The 13,711-nt window shown below is 42.9% G+C and overlaps 1 protein-coding gene across 6 annotated transcripts in view; it reads right to left on the bottom strand.

Moving 5' to 3' along the window:
* UNC13B (unc-13 homolog B) overlaps positions 1 to 13,711 on the bottom strand; it is a 222,275-nt gene that overhangs the window by 67,122 nt on the left and 141,442 nt on the right. The gene's annotated exons all lie outside the window — the stretch shown is intronic.

A 13,711-nucleotide genomic window follows, 5' to 3' on the forward strand; every position in this document is an offset into this window, starting at 1 on the left:
ACCCTTGGTGAGTGTCTCTCCCTCTCCCTAAATATAGATCTTCCTCTTTCCCCTCCCCTATTTCTTCCTCTCGTGCTTCTCCCCCCTCCTTTCTTTTCCCCTGCCTATCCATCTCTCTCATGTCTGGGCTGTAGGATATAAAGAGGCATAACACAGAGCCCTACACTCTGAGGAGCTCTCGGTCTCAGAGGCAAGACAGAACACAGCAAGAAACAGCCAGAGTGTAATACAAAGGGAGGCGTCCCTCCTACTGAGACAAGCTCTAGGTTTTTTGGTTTGGTTGGTTTTTGGGTTTTCGTTTTGTTTTCGTATATATATAATGTACTGTCTGCATTTGGCAAAGCTGGAGAACAGGTAAAGTACCAAGGGCAGGTAACATCAAACAACACCATGTTCTCAAAGTACATACCTAGTCCAGTTCTTCCTGAACAGCCACAGCAAGAGAACCAACGGGAAAACGAGAACTCCCTTAGGCCATGCCAAGGCAATGATTAGACAGAAGTAGAGGAAGCTGGGCGGGCTGAGGTAGACCCTCTACTGCAGAAGTCAGGACCACAGAATGTTTTGGAATCCAGAATTAGGAACTAAGTAACCTAAAGTAATACCATATTGAGCTAAAGCGATGTACGGTTTAAGACCCTGGTTTCATAGTCCCAAATTTCCCAGTCCTTTGCCAGTTGCAACCCCACCTCCCTGGAGACTGGTTGGTCAGGTGGTTCTCATGTGGCCCTAATTCCTAATAACTCAACAATTCTAGTTGAATTATCAGGAAATTCTAGTTGAATTTCATCAGGAAATTAAATATCCTTATCTTCAAAGAGCACTCAAGTTGTTCATTGCAACATAATGCCAAACATAAGCCAGGGACCCTTGAAGCCCTGGACCACTGACAAAAACATGAAATATATGATACCTCTCCCTACTCTGCAATCACTGGACAGGAAAAACACTGTTTGAGCCCAGAGAACCTCAGAATTCTTCTCAATATAGGGCTTCAATCAGCCAGCGACAATCCAGTGAAGCCATTCCTATTCTACCTCCTCTGAGCCTGATCTAATAAGATAAGCTCCCCTCCTCTTCCTCAGGCTAACATCAGGTGGGCAAGTTTGATTCACCCATCAGGCCCAAACCAGGCTCTCAAACCTTGCTACTTCTGCTGCCCTGCAACATTCCTCACGACAATGCACAACAGAACAAGGCCCTGTTAGCCAGGAATCAAGCGGTCTATGAGGGCCACCCTGGAATCTGTCATTACAGAACAGGCAGCCCTATATGGTAGATAAAACAAGCTTTTAAATTAAGAATGATTTCCTTGGCTTATCCAAGATCCTGAGGAGAAAGCGTTGAATCCAGAGCCAACATTTGCCTCCCTACTGCCTTCTTCCAATAACATTGCTTCCCCCTCAACCAAGGAAAAGAATTTAGATTCCAAGAGACACTACACAACCCATTTCTTAACCAGCCACCTCATTACGCAGCCAACACTGACAGCAAAGCAAATACCTCCTAACCCAGTCGAGAGCTGGCTGGATGACAGAAGAGATAAGGGCTGACAGTGCAACCATAACCACATCTAAATACAGAAAGGAAAAAAAAAAAAACCTGAAAACTGTCAAATTTCAGTGGAAGTCACGGCAAATTTACTGTGAAGCTCCTCATATATTTCAGCCAGGAGAAAGAGGTAAAGGGTTTAAAACAAGAAATATAGGGAAGACTGATTAAATCAGAATTCCCTCCCCCAACTCTGCAGCCACTCATAAAGAGCTCAGAGCAGTGGCTGTCATGACCAGGTTTGGGTCTGAGCTTCCTAGACTCAAGAGAAGATCAAATTCTCAAGACTGGGAAAGATCCTCAGAGGTAGGACATTGCCCAAAGAACCTACTTCTTCCTGCCTCATCCACCAGTGGCTCCAGGACCTGGCTAGGACCTCCAGAGGCTATAACTGAGGCTAATGTGACTGTCTTGTCCATCTGCTTACTCAAACACATTCAGTTCATCTTCTAAGCAGTTTGGGTTTTCCAGGAAAACAAAGGCTCAGACAGAGAAAACGTGTTTAGGACGCGAGGCACAACAAATCAGCTATCTCTAGTTCCAGTCTTCAAACTTCACAAGAGCCCTCATATGGCTCTGACCATAAATTACCTTTGTATCTTTCCACCTTCCCACCTTTCAGCAAAAGAAAGAAGGGGCATAAGTGGGAAAGTGGTAAACAGCAGTCACTGTAAACTCAGTAAAAAAGCAGGGCTCCTTCTGTCACTGTTCAACCGAGCCCAGAGAGTACCAGACATCATACGACCAAAGGACAATCAGACCTCCTTAGTGGACTAGTCTTTTGGGATAGACGCAATTTCTGTTTCCTGAGCCATGTGAGCAAACTGCAGCTCCCTTGTGTCAGTGGATCTGTCTCTTGGGAATCCTGGGCAGGCCAAAAGGATGGGGGTGCATTACAGAGGTAAGAATTAGCACAAGCACCCACCTTAGCTGGGAAGCTTCCTCAAAGCAGGGCTGTTCAAGAGCTGGCTGGGCAGAATTAGAAAAACAGATTGGGTTAAGAAGGAAAAGGCATTTATCCAGAAGCTGTGAAATGCTCTGAACAGACATTCTCAAGGTCTGGTTCCCAATTTAAATCTTTGCAGGGATCTTCGCCTAGAGACAGATGAGTCAAGATGGAAATTCAACATGAGACACTGACACTCACGCAGAGTTGTGGGAAGGTTCAGAGCTGCAGGAGCTCTAAAGGGGAACCAAATGGGTGGGTTAGTCAGAAGACCACCTGGTGCACAAAATTCATCTTCAGCTAAAGCATCTGAGTGGTGTCACAAGGATACTGGAGGAGGGGCTCGCAATTCTCTCCTCTCATACAAACCAATCTAGGTCTTGTTGGGGCCAGATACAACTGGCTCTGAAGCAAAGAATGTGCCTGCTCCACACCTGGCCTGCCTTTCAGGTGTCACTGCCAGAGAGTGGCTGAGTCAGAACCAGCAGGTGCCTACCTTTTCTTCCAGTGTTAACAATCACATATGCAGGGTGCAGAGGATAGGTGGGACCCAAGTCTGACTTACACAGGAGTAAGCTTGTGATGCTTCCTTCTCTACCACTAAGTAAAGCCAGAAGCACACGAACAGGCCAGTATATGGTCACACAGCTGGGATCTGTTTCATGAGGAAAACAGTTTGTTCTGGTGGCAGAGAAAAGTCTTTTTTTCCCCCTGTAGAATTATGTCCTCTATAAACTACTCAGAAATTACATGCAGCAGAGAATGATGGGCAACGGGAGGTGGTTTTCCTTCTTCCTTCAGGAACATGCCCCCCCCACCAGGGGAGTGAGGAACCTGGCAGAGATGGGCTCACTTTACTGATGTGCTAAGACATAGCTGCTACACAGCCTAAATCAGACTTGACAAGTTGCAAGGCAGGCCTAAGGAGTCACAAACTGCTGACAAACTTCAGTTCTATAACCAGGTCAAGCACCATCTCTGATAGCAAAATCCTGAACCTAAAGAGCTGATAAACTCCTCAGGACTGCCCAGCTAAACAGTTAGGTTTCTAGCCTATACCTCCATAGCTTGTGGTCCCATTTCCATTCGAGGAGCAAATGATCAAAAGATCATATAAGCCAAGCAGTTTACATGTCCACGGCCCTCTTACATAAACCTAGTCAAAGTCATAGCCCCCAGATTTAGGACTAAGGCTGGTGCTGAACTAGTATCTGCTTCTATATGTCCCAGTGCAATCCACAAAGTGCACTGAGCCTGCCTCGATCTCTACACCACAAGGAAGCCAAGGGACCATAGGCTGAGGATTCTCTAACGGGAACCCAAAATTTGACTCTTCATGGGGAAGTGAACCTCTTGTACTAAAAACAGACTATGTTCTAACTGGCTTAATATTGATCAAATATCCCCTTCAGTTCTCTGTGGCTTGTTCTGAGATATACCTTAGAGTGAACCCAATTCTGGAAAATTCTCTTGCTGTAGGCCCCTATTTCTACAAGCTTTTCAAAATATGTCCCTAGCCACTTCCCTGGTAGTCCAGTGATAAAGAATCCGCCTTACAATGCAGGGGACGTGGGCTTGACACCTGGTCAGGGAACTAAGATCCCACATGCCGTGAGGCAACTAAGCCCGCGTGCCACAACTACTGAGCTCACACGCATCAACTATAGCCCACATGCCACAAACTACAGAGCCCACACACCCTGGAGCCTGCACACCACAACTAGAGAGAAGCCCGTGCACCACAACAAAGAGCATGTGCGCTGCAATGAAAAATCCTGCATGCTGCAGGACACGCAATGAAAGACCCGACGCAGCCAAAAATAAAGTAAATAAATAAATAATAAATAAATAAATCTTAAAAAAAAAAGTCCCTAGCCAACATACAAATCTCAAGTGTCTTGGGACTCAATGAAAGGACCCCAAAGAGGAGGGTTTTTCCCTGTAGTATTCTCCATATATTCAGAAATATCTGGTACAAGGCACTGAGTTATAGGAAACTAGTTCATGTGCAAAAGGGGAAGAGAAAACTTAAGGGAGACCTAATCTTAGCTGGGGATCTCTGACAGATTAACAGGGAAGCATAGGGGAGAAAGGGAAGTACTCAACTGGGCAAGTCAGGAGAGAGAAAGAGCTAGATTCAGCCTGCAAGCAAGGGATGCCAAGGGAAAGCCTGTTGCTGGGGTTGGCATTGGAGTCCTAGGCCGCCAGCTCACCCACGCCAATTGCAAACAGAGATGACCTCTCTGCTCAGACACAAGATCCTTGGAACCCCTATATTCTAATTCTCCATCCAATGACAGAATCCCCTGCAAAACCCTTTGTCCCCCTATCTCATGTCACCAAGACTAATCTATGTTACCTTCCTACCTATAAAATCTGTCCCTTTCTCTACAACCCTTAGTCTATGCTTCATTATTTCTCACTCAAGCGGCTGTAAAATATTCATCCTCGTCTCTATTCCTCCAGAACCACCTCCCTCTCACCCCTCCCTATTCCCAATCCATTCTTGACAATTTGTTCGAGGGATATCTCTAAAATGTAGATAGATTTTTGTCACTCATTTTCTTAAAATCCTTCCGTGACTGCTCTCAGGAAAAAGCCCATGCTCACTCCCTGGCATATTATCAAAGCTGTTTCTTGACCTGTCCATGTCTAGAGGGATCCAAAGCACCCTGACTCCCTAAATTTGGTCAAACCGAATCCCTTACACTCACTGAATGTGCCATCCCATTCTTTTTCTTTCCATATGACCCTGTTTAGAGTGCTATCAGAGAGTAAAAACCAGTATGGTGAGGATGCTTAAAACCTCATCAAGGGCTTGTCAGAAAGCAAGACTTGGAACCAAAACAGTAAAAACTACTTTGGTGTCTGTTATGGGTTGAACTATGTTTTCCAAAATCCATGTGTTGAAGTTCTAACTCTCAATACCTCAGAATGTGACCTTGTTTGGAGGCAGGGTCTTTACAGATGTAATCAAGTTAAAGTGAGGTCATTAAGGTGGGTCCTATCCAATATGACTTGTATCCTTATAAAAAAGGAAATTTGGATATGAAGATAGGCATAGAGGAAAAACAGTATGAAGAGACACAGGAAGAAGAAGACCATTCACAAACCAAGGAGACAGAACTGGAGTAGATTCTTCCCTCATGGTCCTCAGAAGAAACTAACCCTGCTAATACCTTGATTTTGGACTTCTAGCTTCCAGAACTGTGAGACGATAAATTTCTGTTGTGTAAGCCGTCTAGTTTGTGGTACGTTGTTATGGCAGCCCTAGCAAATTAATACAGTATTTTTGAACATTACTGATACAATTCTACCAAAAATTTTTAAAAATAAATAATAGAATTAATACTTATTAAGTACCTAAGCGTAATACCAGGCATGATGAAAAGATTTAATCCTTGCCGTTAGGGAGTTCATAACCTAATGGAGGAAATGTTATGATATGAAGCGCTGTTATACCCATATTATGAGAAGTGTTAGAGCTTGTGCTTAGGTGACTGATAGTACCATTTACTGATAAAGGACATACATGAAAGGAGATGGAGGAGAAAGAAAAAACAATGAGCACAGTTTGAACATACTGCATCACGTGCCTGTGAAAATTCTGGTGACAATATCCATGGGCACCTTGTCATAAGTCTGGAGCTCAGGAAAGAGGACTGAGGTAGAGAAAGAAATTTGGGACTCAACAGTGTATGGATAAAAACATGGGTGAGATTATCTGGAGAAGAGAATGCGGTTGAAAACAGAACCCTGGGAATCACCAAGTTTTAAGGGGCAAGCAGAGGAAAAGAAATGCTGTAAGGGAAGCAAAGATGGAGCTGTCCGAAATAAGAAAAGGACTTGGAGGGAGAGATATTGCAAAAGCCAAAAAGGAAGAGTATTTTGGGTAGAAACCAGTCAACAGCTTTTATCTCACTTGTCATAAGAAATGCTCCAGGATGTTGGTTTTCATCCAGAATGCCCTTCCTAACTTACCATCTTTGCCTATTTATGTCTGAATGCCCTCAGGTGTGGACCAAATAAACACATTTCCCTAGCATGCTTGAAGATGACAACCAGCAAAGGGAAACAGAAGCCTACAGAAATGGGGAAGATTATTTGTTACAACTTACCTCTTCCTTCTGGCTTCAAGATGTCTTATTTTATACACTGGGACTGTACTTCAGGACGTGCCTGTTTTGGAATGGTGGTAAATCTCTGCTGCATTGTTTATGGAAAGAACACAACTTGCCACTTACAAGGAGTCATGGATCTCCTTAATGACCTATGCTTGTAAACACAGGAAGCAAGTTACCCCTTGATTTCCATCTTTCTAAGCTATTACTTTATTTCTTGAACATTTCCTGATATTTAATAACAATTGTTGACTTAGCACCCTCTGGGAATTCCTCTGACAAGACTTTTCTGACTGCCTTAACTCAAAGGGCTTGCTCCTTACTTTAAAGTCTTATGACAACTATTTTGTTATAAGCATTTATCATTCCCTTTGCAACCAATTACAGCCTTGTAATATCACTTCATACTTTTAAGCAATTTCCCCACAAAACTTTGCTTGACTGTCTAAGTATCAGAAGCTATGTTAGGGACTGTAATTAGTTCCTGACCTCAAGTGCAATCTAGGAAAGGAGTTAAAGCCTACATATATGCAAGGAAAATGCAAGTAGAAAGCAGAAGTAACAAGAAAATAAGTGGCCAGGAATAGGATCTCTGAATCACTGAACTCTTTTTTTACATAAATGTACTAGGCCCTCAAGGCATATTAAACAGAAGATATTCCAGGTGAATATTCACTCTTAATTCTTTTTTGGGGGGGGAGCACAGGCTCCGGACGCACAGGCTCAGCGGCCATGGCTCACGGGACCAGCCGCTCCGCCGCATGTGGGATCTTCCCGGCCCGGGGCACAAACCCGCGTCCCCTGCATCGGCAGGCGGACTCTCAACCACTGCGCCACCAGGGAAGCCTCTTAATTCTTAAGGGTTCAGACTCAAACTCCTGCAAGGCCTCCTACCTTGATAAATCAGGCTGGGCCATAAAGACATCTTGAACAGAAGAACAATTCAAAAGACAAGTCAAGCAGTTTGCAACTTGACCCTTTGCTCCTAGGTCCACATCCTTTACTAGACATCTGAATTTCTCCCTGTGCAGGAGGAGGTACTAAATAGAATATCAAAGGCCCAAATCAGTTTTCTCAACCTGCCTTTTCATGCCCCAGTTTATTCCAACTGCCAGTTTATTCCTCCAGCATTACAACTGGAGTGCCTATTCTTTGGGCCTGGAGTGAGAGGGCAGCCTTTGCAACTCCTAAAGGTTAGCATGAGTGACTAATATGTATCATAAGAGACCCAGGCGAAATGTATGAGAATTTGTAAGTGAAAATATTTGCATCGTTCAAGGTGTTGGTTTGGAAGAGAATCAGGGAACGCTCTGTGAAAGAGGTGATAGCTGAGCTTGATCCTGAAGGATGAATAATATTTGGATATGTGGAAACGGAAGAGAAGAAAAGGCAGACGATACAGGATGAGCAAAGATATGAAAAGGACAAAAAGGAAGGTGTGATGCTGGAAAGGAACGGAAACTAACATATACTGAATGTTAACAACATGCCAGGTCTTGCTCTATATGTGTTATCTTATTTAATCCATATCTATCCACTGAGGCAAATAATATCCAATTCAGAGATGAGAAAACTAAGTTTCTAAGATACTCAGTAACCTGCCTAAACCTAAGGTTACACAGCTAGTAAGTGGTGGAGCCATATTTCAAATTCAGGCTCTTTCTGATTCCAAGGCTCAACTTCTTTCAACTGTATAATGTGGCCTCTGGGTTAACAAGGGTTAGAAAAGTAGGTTAGAAAATCATGACTGGTCATGGATGCCAAGCTAAAAAGTTGAAACTATAATTTAACTACCAGTGTAAAGAAAAATTAATGTTTTTTGAGGGGGGAAAAGCCTTTCATTCATTCATTCAATCATTCACTTATTCACTCACTCACATATCTGTTAAGACTTGCTGGATGCCAGGCATCAGGGATATAAAGTTAAGTAGGCACAGTCCCTATTCTGTATTTCCATGCTCTTTTCATCTAGCTTTTATTTAAGTTATTTATTGAATTATAACATACATACAGAAAAGTACACAAATCAAGAGTACCTTAACGTAAACAGAATTCAGATCAAGGACAGAACATCATCAGAATTCCAGAAGCCCCACTGCACTTATATCTAGTTACTACCGACCCCCTCACCCCAAAATAATCACTACCCTGAAGTCTGACACCACAGATTACTTTTGCCTGTTTCTGAACTTAATATAAAAGGAATCATGTAGTAGATACTCTTTTAAGAAATACAAAATCTTGAGGGCAAATGCTTATACAATTCCAGGACAGTGTGATAAACACTAAAATTGACTGTATATGAAATGCTATAGAAAGATAGAAAAATGAGTATCTAACTCTATCTGGGGACTTTCCAGAAGGCTTCAAAGTATGTGACATCTAAGTTGAACCCTGAGCATAAGCGGTAGCCATGACTAGTGCTCTGTTTTAGGAAGATAAATCTGATAGTGGTATACACAATGGATTCCAAGAAAAATAAATAAAAGCAAGGAAACCATTGGGAGAGTAATACACTATAGTCTAAGCAGTAAAGAAGACCTGAATGCAGAGAGGAACAAAGAGGAGACTGATAAAAGAAATCACAGAGAGAAAAAGAGCAAGATCTGGCAAACGATCTAATGTGGGAGGCAAGAGAGGAGGAAGTGACTGAGTGGGTGACTGGCAGAACGATGGTGACTTTCATACAAACAGAGAACAAAGGAAGAGGAATAGGCCCAGGAAGGAAGTTTCAAACATTGGGAAATTGTGGTGACAATAACTAGTAAATAACTAGATATGAAGGGTAGAACCTAAGGAAAAAAGGGAGGGTCAGAAGTATATATTTGGGAATCATCTGCTTAGAAAGGCTAGTTGGAAGTCTACTGGCTGCCTAGCACAGAGGCCAAGATCAGGCACAGTACCGGCCACACGGTAGTTCAATTAATGTACGTCAATTAATGACTCTGGGTTAGAGGCTGAGGAAATGCAGATTTGAGATTAAAAGAGATGCCTTCTGTAGAAAGAAGAGACAGAGACAGACAGGAAAGGAGACAGGCAAGGTAAGAGAGGAAGGAAGAACTGGAAGAACCCAAGAAAATAGGAAGCTACAAGTAGGGAGTTGCAAAAACACTGTGGAATGCTGCAGAGAAAAAATGAGCATAAAGACTGAAGAAAAGTGTCTGATGAAAAAAAGTGTTTAAATATTTAACTGGTAATTACTTCTATCTACTCTCTGGCCTACAAGCTCACAAATGATAAGAAAATGTCTTGCAAATGGCCCAACAGCACCCAGTGGTACCCACTTATTAGCTGGCTTGATTTAAAATGGAATAATTGGGCTTCCCTGGTGGTGCAGTGGTTGAGAATCCGCCTGCCGATTCAGGGGACACGGGTTTGTGCCCCAGTCTGGGAAGATCCCACATGCCGCGGAGCGGCTGGGCCTGCGCGTCCGGAGCCTGTGCTCCACAGCGGGAGAGGCCACAACAGTGAGAGGGTACTGCAAAAAAAAAAAAAAAAAAAACACCAGACAGGAGCTCAGTCTGTAAAATCCTCATCTAAGATGGAATAATTATATTAGCTGCTTCCTTTTGGATAACTTTGGCAAAAGAACTTTCTCTTACAGAGCAAGAATTCCTTCACAGCCAGGATCAAATGTTCCCAATCACTGTGTGGTCACATAAGCAGCAAGAGTCAGAGAAAGTAGGAGAAAGCAAGAAGGTCTGCTTTACTTGTTATTTGGAAGCAAGTAATTTTGTACAGAGGTATCAATCAGACTTATTCCATAAAAGTTTACAAAGTACCTCCCTTTATTGACACTATGTCCAGAAAACACCGCCAGCTGGAGCTAAGGCCTGATGCTGGTATCTGACACCCTCCTCGGACTCTAGGTAGGCTAATGATATCACAGCATTTCTCAGAAATGTGCTGATATGCTCCTCAGAAACCGGAGCCAAACTCCAACCTTCAAACAAGCTGCCCCAAATTCCAGTCCCAGATGTGATGTCTTATAATTCACAAAGTTCAGTCACAGCCTAGAGCGAGATCTAAGGTTTATAGAAGACCAATCACTGATATACCCAGATCCAGGCCATAAACGTGTTCAGAATATTTCAGAGGGGGTGGGGAACCTGAGAAATGTTAAGCATTTCTCCTGACAAGTACACAAAAGCAGCTCTTGAAAAATGTTCCCATAGTGCCCAGGGTAGCCTTTGGCCTGCTCCCCTAGACTCCTCAGGCAAGGCCCTCCACTGACACTTTCCTCGCAGGTCCCAGAGAAGCACCAGTACATAGACAGCCTCATCTGAGTGATCCACATGGCAAGTTTTCCCACGAACCCCCATGACATCTGGTAGTCTAGATCCCTGTAAAAGCCTGAAATCCTATGGCACTGGCTCCTTGCCACTTTAACCATCAGACGCAGTTTCACTGGGTTCCCACTCAGCAGCAAAGGCTCCAGCTGTGATCAGAAACACCTTTGGCAGGTTGCTAAGGCCTAGGCTAAGAAGGTCATGAGAAAGCCCTGGAAACCAACACTTCTGTAATAAGAGGCCCACTGGTGACTTAAGCAATGGTTTATAGAGCTTTGCCCTCAAAAATGCATTTTTCTATGATCTCACCAAAACTCTGTGAGAGGGGACAGTCATTATCCCTAATTTATAACTAAGGAGACTAAGAAATAGGAAGTGCTTTATTCAAGTTCTCTCAGATTTTGAGACTAAGCTACTGCAAGAACCCAGCTCTTTCTATTTCTAGTTGAGCCCTAAATTTTATTAGTAATAGAGATAAGAGTAAACAAATACAAAAGACACTGGGCATCATGAATGGGTCTGCATGTACCAACCTAGAGAACACATTTCCCACCAACTAGACCTCGGGAAATAAAGACTCACACGTGAGAAACACTGAAGCTTCTGTGCCATCTTCTTCCCCCTTCTGCCTTGTAAAGTATTCATTTGCTAGGGCTGCCATAACATAATACTACAGACTGGTGGTTTAAGGAACAGAAATTTATTCGTACAATTCTGTTGGCTAGAAGTCCAAGACCAAGGTGTTAGCAAGGTTGGTTTCTTCTAAGGCCTCTCTCCTTGGCTTATATAGGTGGCCATCTTCTCTCTGTGTCTTCACATGACCTTTCTTCTGTGTATGTGTGTGTCCTAATCTCTTCTTACAAGGACACCAGTCAGATTTCAGTATGTAGTTTGGATTTTTCATCCAAATTACCTCAATATATCATACCTCTTTAAAGGCCCTATCTCTAAATACAATCACATTCTAAGATACTGGGTGTTACGCCTTTTAACATAGGAGGCAGGGAGCAGGGGACAACTCAGCCCATAAAAGGCAAAAAAGGTAAAATCAGGGTTTTGGTGGCATAGGGAATTTAAAAGGCAGGGGAAGAAAGGAGATAATTCAGAACCAGAAGCCAGGCACCCTGATGTTTTCCTTTCCTTTGTAGAGAGCCTTTGGAATAGAGAAGGAACATTCTATCCAGCTGGTGGCTTTAGAGAAAGAGAACTAAGCCAATCTCAGCTTTCATCCCTGCTCTGGCCTGTTGCCTAACAGACATGGAGTTCATGAGCAGAAGGATCATTTGAGTCCTTTCTGGGTATTTCTGCTCTGTTCACTGCCGATGGGGGTAGGAAAGGTAGAAGGTTTTTATTCATGTGTGAAAGAATACTTAAATCTTAATTTCTTAAGGATATCATTATTACTACCGACTCAGCTTCATCTCTGCAACTTCTTTCTGCCTAAGATTTTAGTTTTTACCAAAACAGTTAAGTTCCAAAGACTGAGCTAGATTGGCACATTAGAAGAACAGAAAAGGAGGGGCTGAGACTATCAGGCTATAGCAAGAACTGGCAGCTCAAGAGCATGCTTTTATTACTAACCAACCAGGCAAGCTTCTCCCACACCCTATAAAAACAAACAACTTCTTTTTGCTTCAGAGGCTCAGGTGATATTGTCAATTTCCCCACAGACATTTAAGAAGCAAGCAAAGAGAGAATTCAGAAAAGGGAAATTAAATAGACATCAGAGAAGATGAGCATTGGGGATGGTTTCTTAGATGTTAAAACAAGGAGTGTGCAGGAGTGTCGAATATTGCAGCAAGGTCCAATAAGATAAAGACTTAAAAACAAGCACAGGATTAGGTAGCGATGAGCTCACTGACTGACCTTCACAAACATAGTTTTAATGAATTGACAATGAAATAATCTGAGACAGACCTTCCTAAAGCACATTCCTTGGAAAATGATTCCTACAGGATGCTTTTCCAAAACAGAGTTTCATAGTCAAAAAAGTTTAACGCTGTGCATTTTTTATTCCCCTCTTGAAGAAACAAAAGAAGCCTAAAAATTTTAAGTTTCTGAGAAGTCCTTTGATAAAGCAATCTATCGGTGTTGCACTCTACTGGAACTCAATGTTTTCCAAATTTCTTTCACCATGAAACTCTTTATCACATGATAAAGAATCTATTAACATTTCTAGAAACTGGAGTCCTGAGAAACACACTTTGAAAAACAGGGTTCTAAGATTATGGTGGTAGATAGTAGTGTTAAGAACCTAGGCTCTGCAGTTAAATAGGTCTAGATTTGAATCTGGTTCTAACTCTTGCCAGCTAGGTGACCCTGGACAAGTTTCTATCTTTCTAAACCTCAGTTTCTTAATCTATAAAATGGGCCTAATAACGTAAGCCTAATTCATAGAATTATTGTAGGAATTCAGTTGGGTAATACATGTAAAGCACTGACAATAATAGTATTCAATAATGTGATTACTGGGCTTCCCTGGTGGCACAGTGGTTAAGAATCTGCCTGCCAATGCAGGGGACACTGGTTCAAGCCCTGGCCCAGAAAGATCTCACATGCAACGAAGCAACTAAGCCTGTGCGCCACAACTACTGAGCCTGCTCTCTAGAGCCTGTGAGCCACAACTACTGAGCTCCTGTGCCACAACTACTGAATCCCGCATGCCTAGAGCCTGTGCTCCGCAACAGGAGAAGCCACTGCAATGAGAAGCCCGAGCACCATAGGAAGAGTAGCCCCCGCTCGCCGCAACTAGAGAAAGCCCGCACGCAGCAATGAAGACCCAACACAGCCAAAAATAAAATAAA

This window comes from Pseudorca crassidens, chromosome 7 (assembly GCF_039906515.1).
Source record: "Pseudorca crassidens isolate mPseCra1 chromosome 7, mPseCra1.hap1, whole genome shotgun sequence".
In the NCBI taxonomy this organism is placed as follows: domain Eukaryota; kingdom Metazoa; phylum Chordata; class Mammalia; order Artiodactyla; family Delphinidae; genus Pseudorca; species Pseudorca crassidens.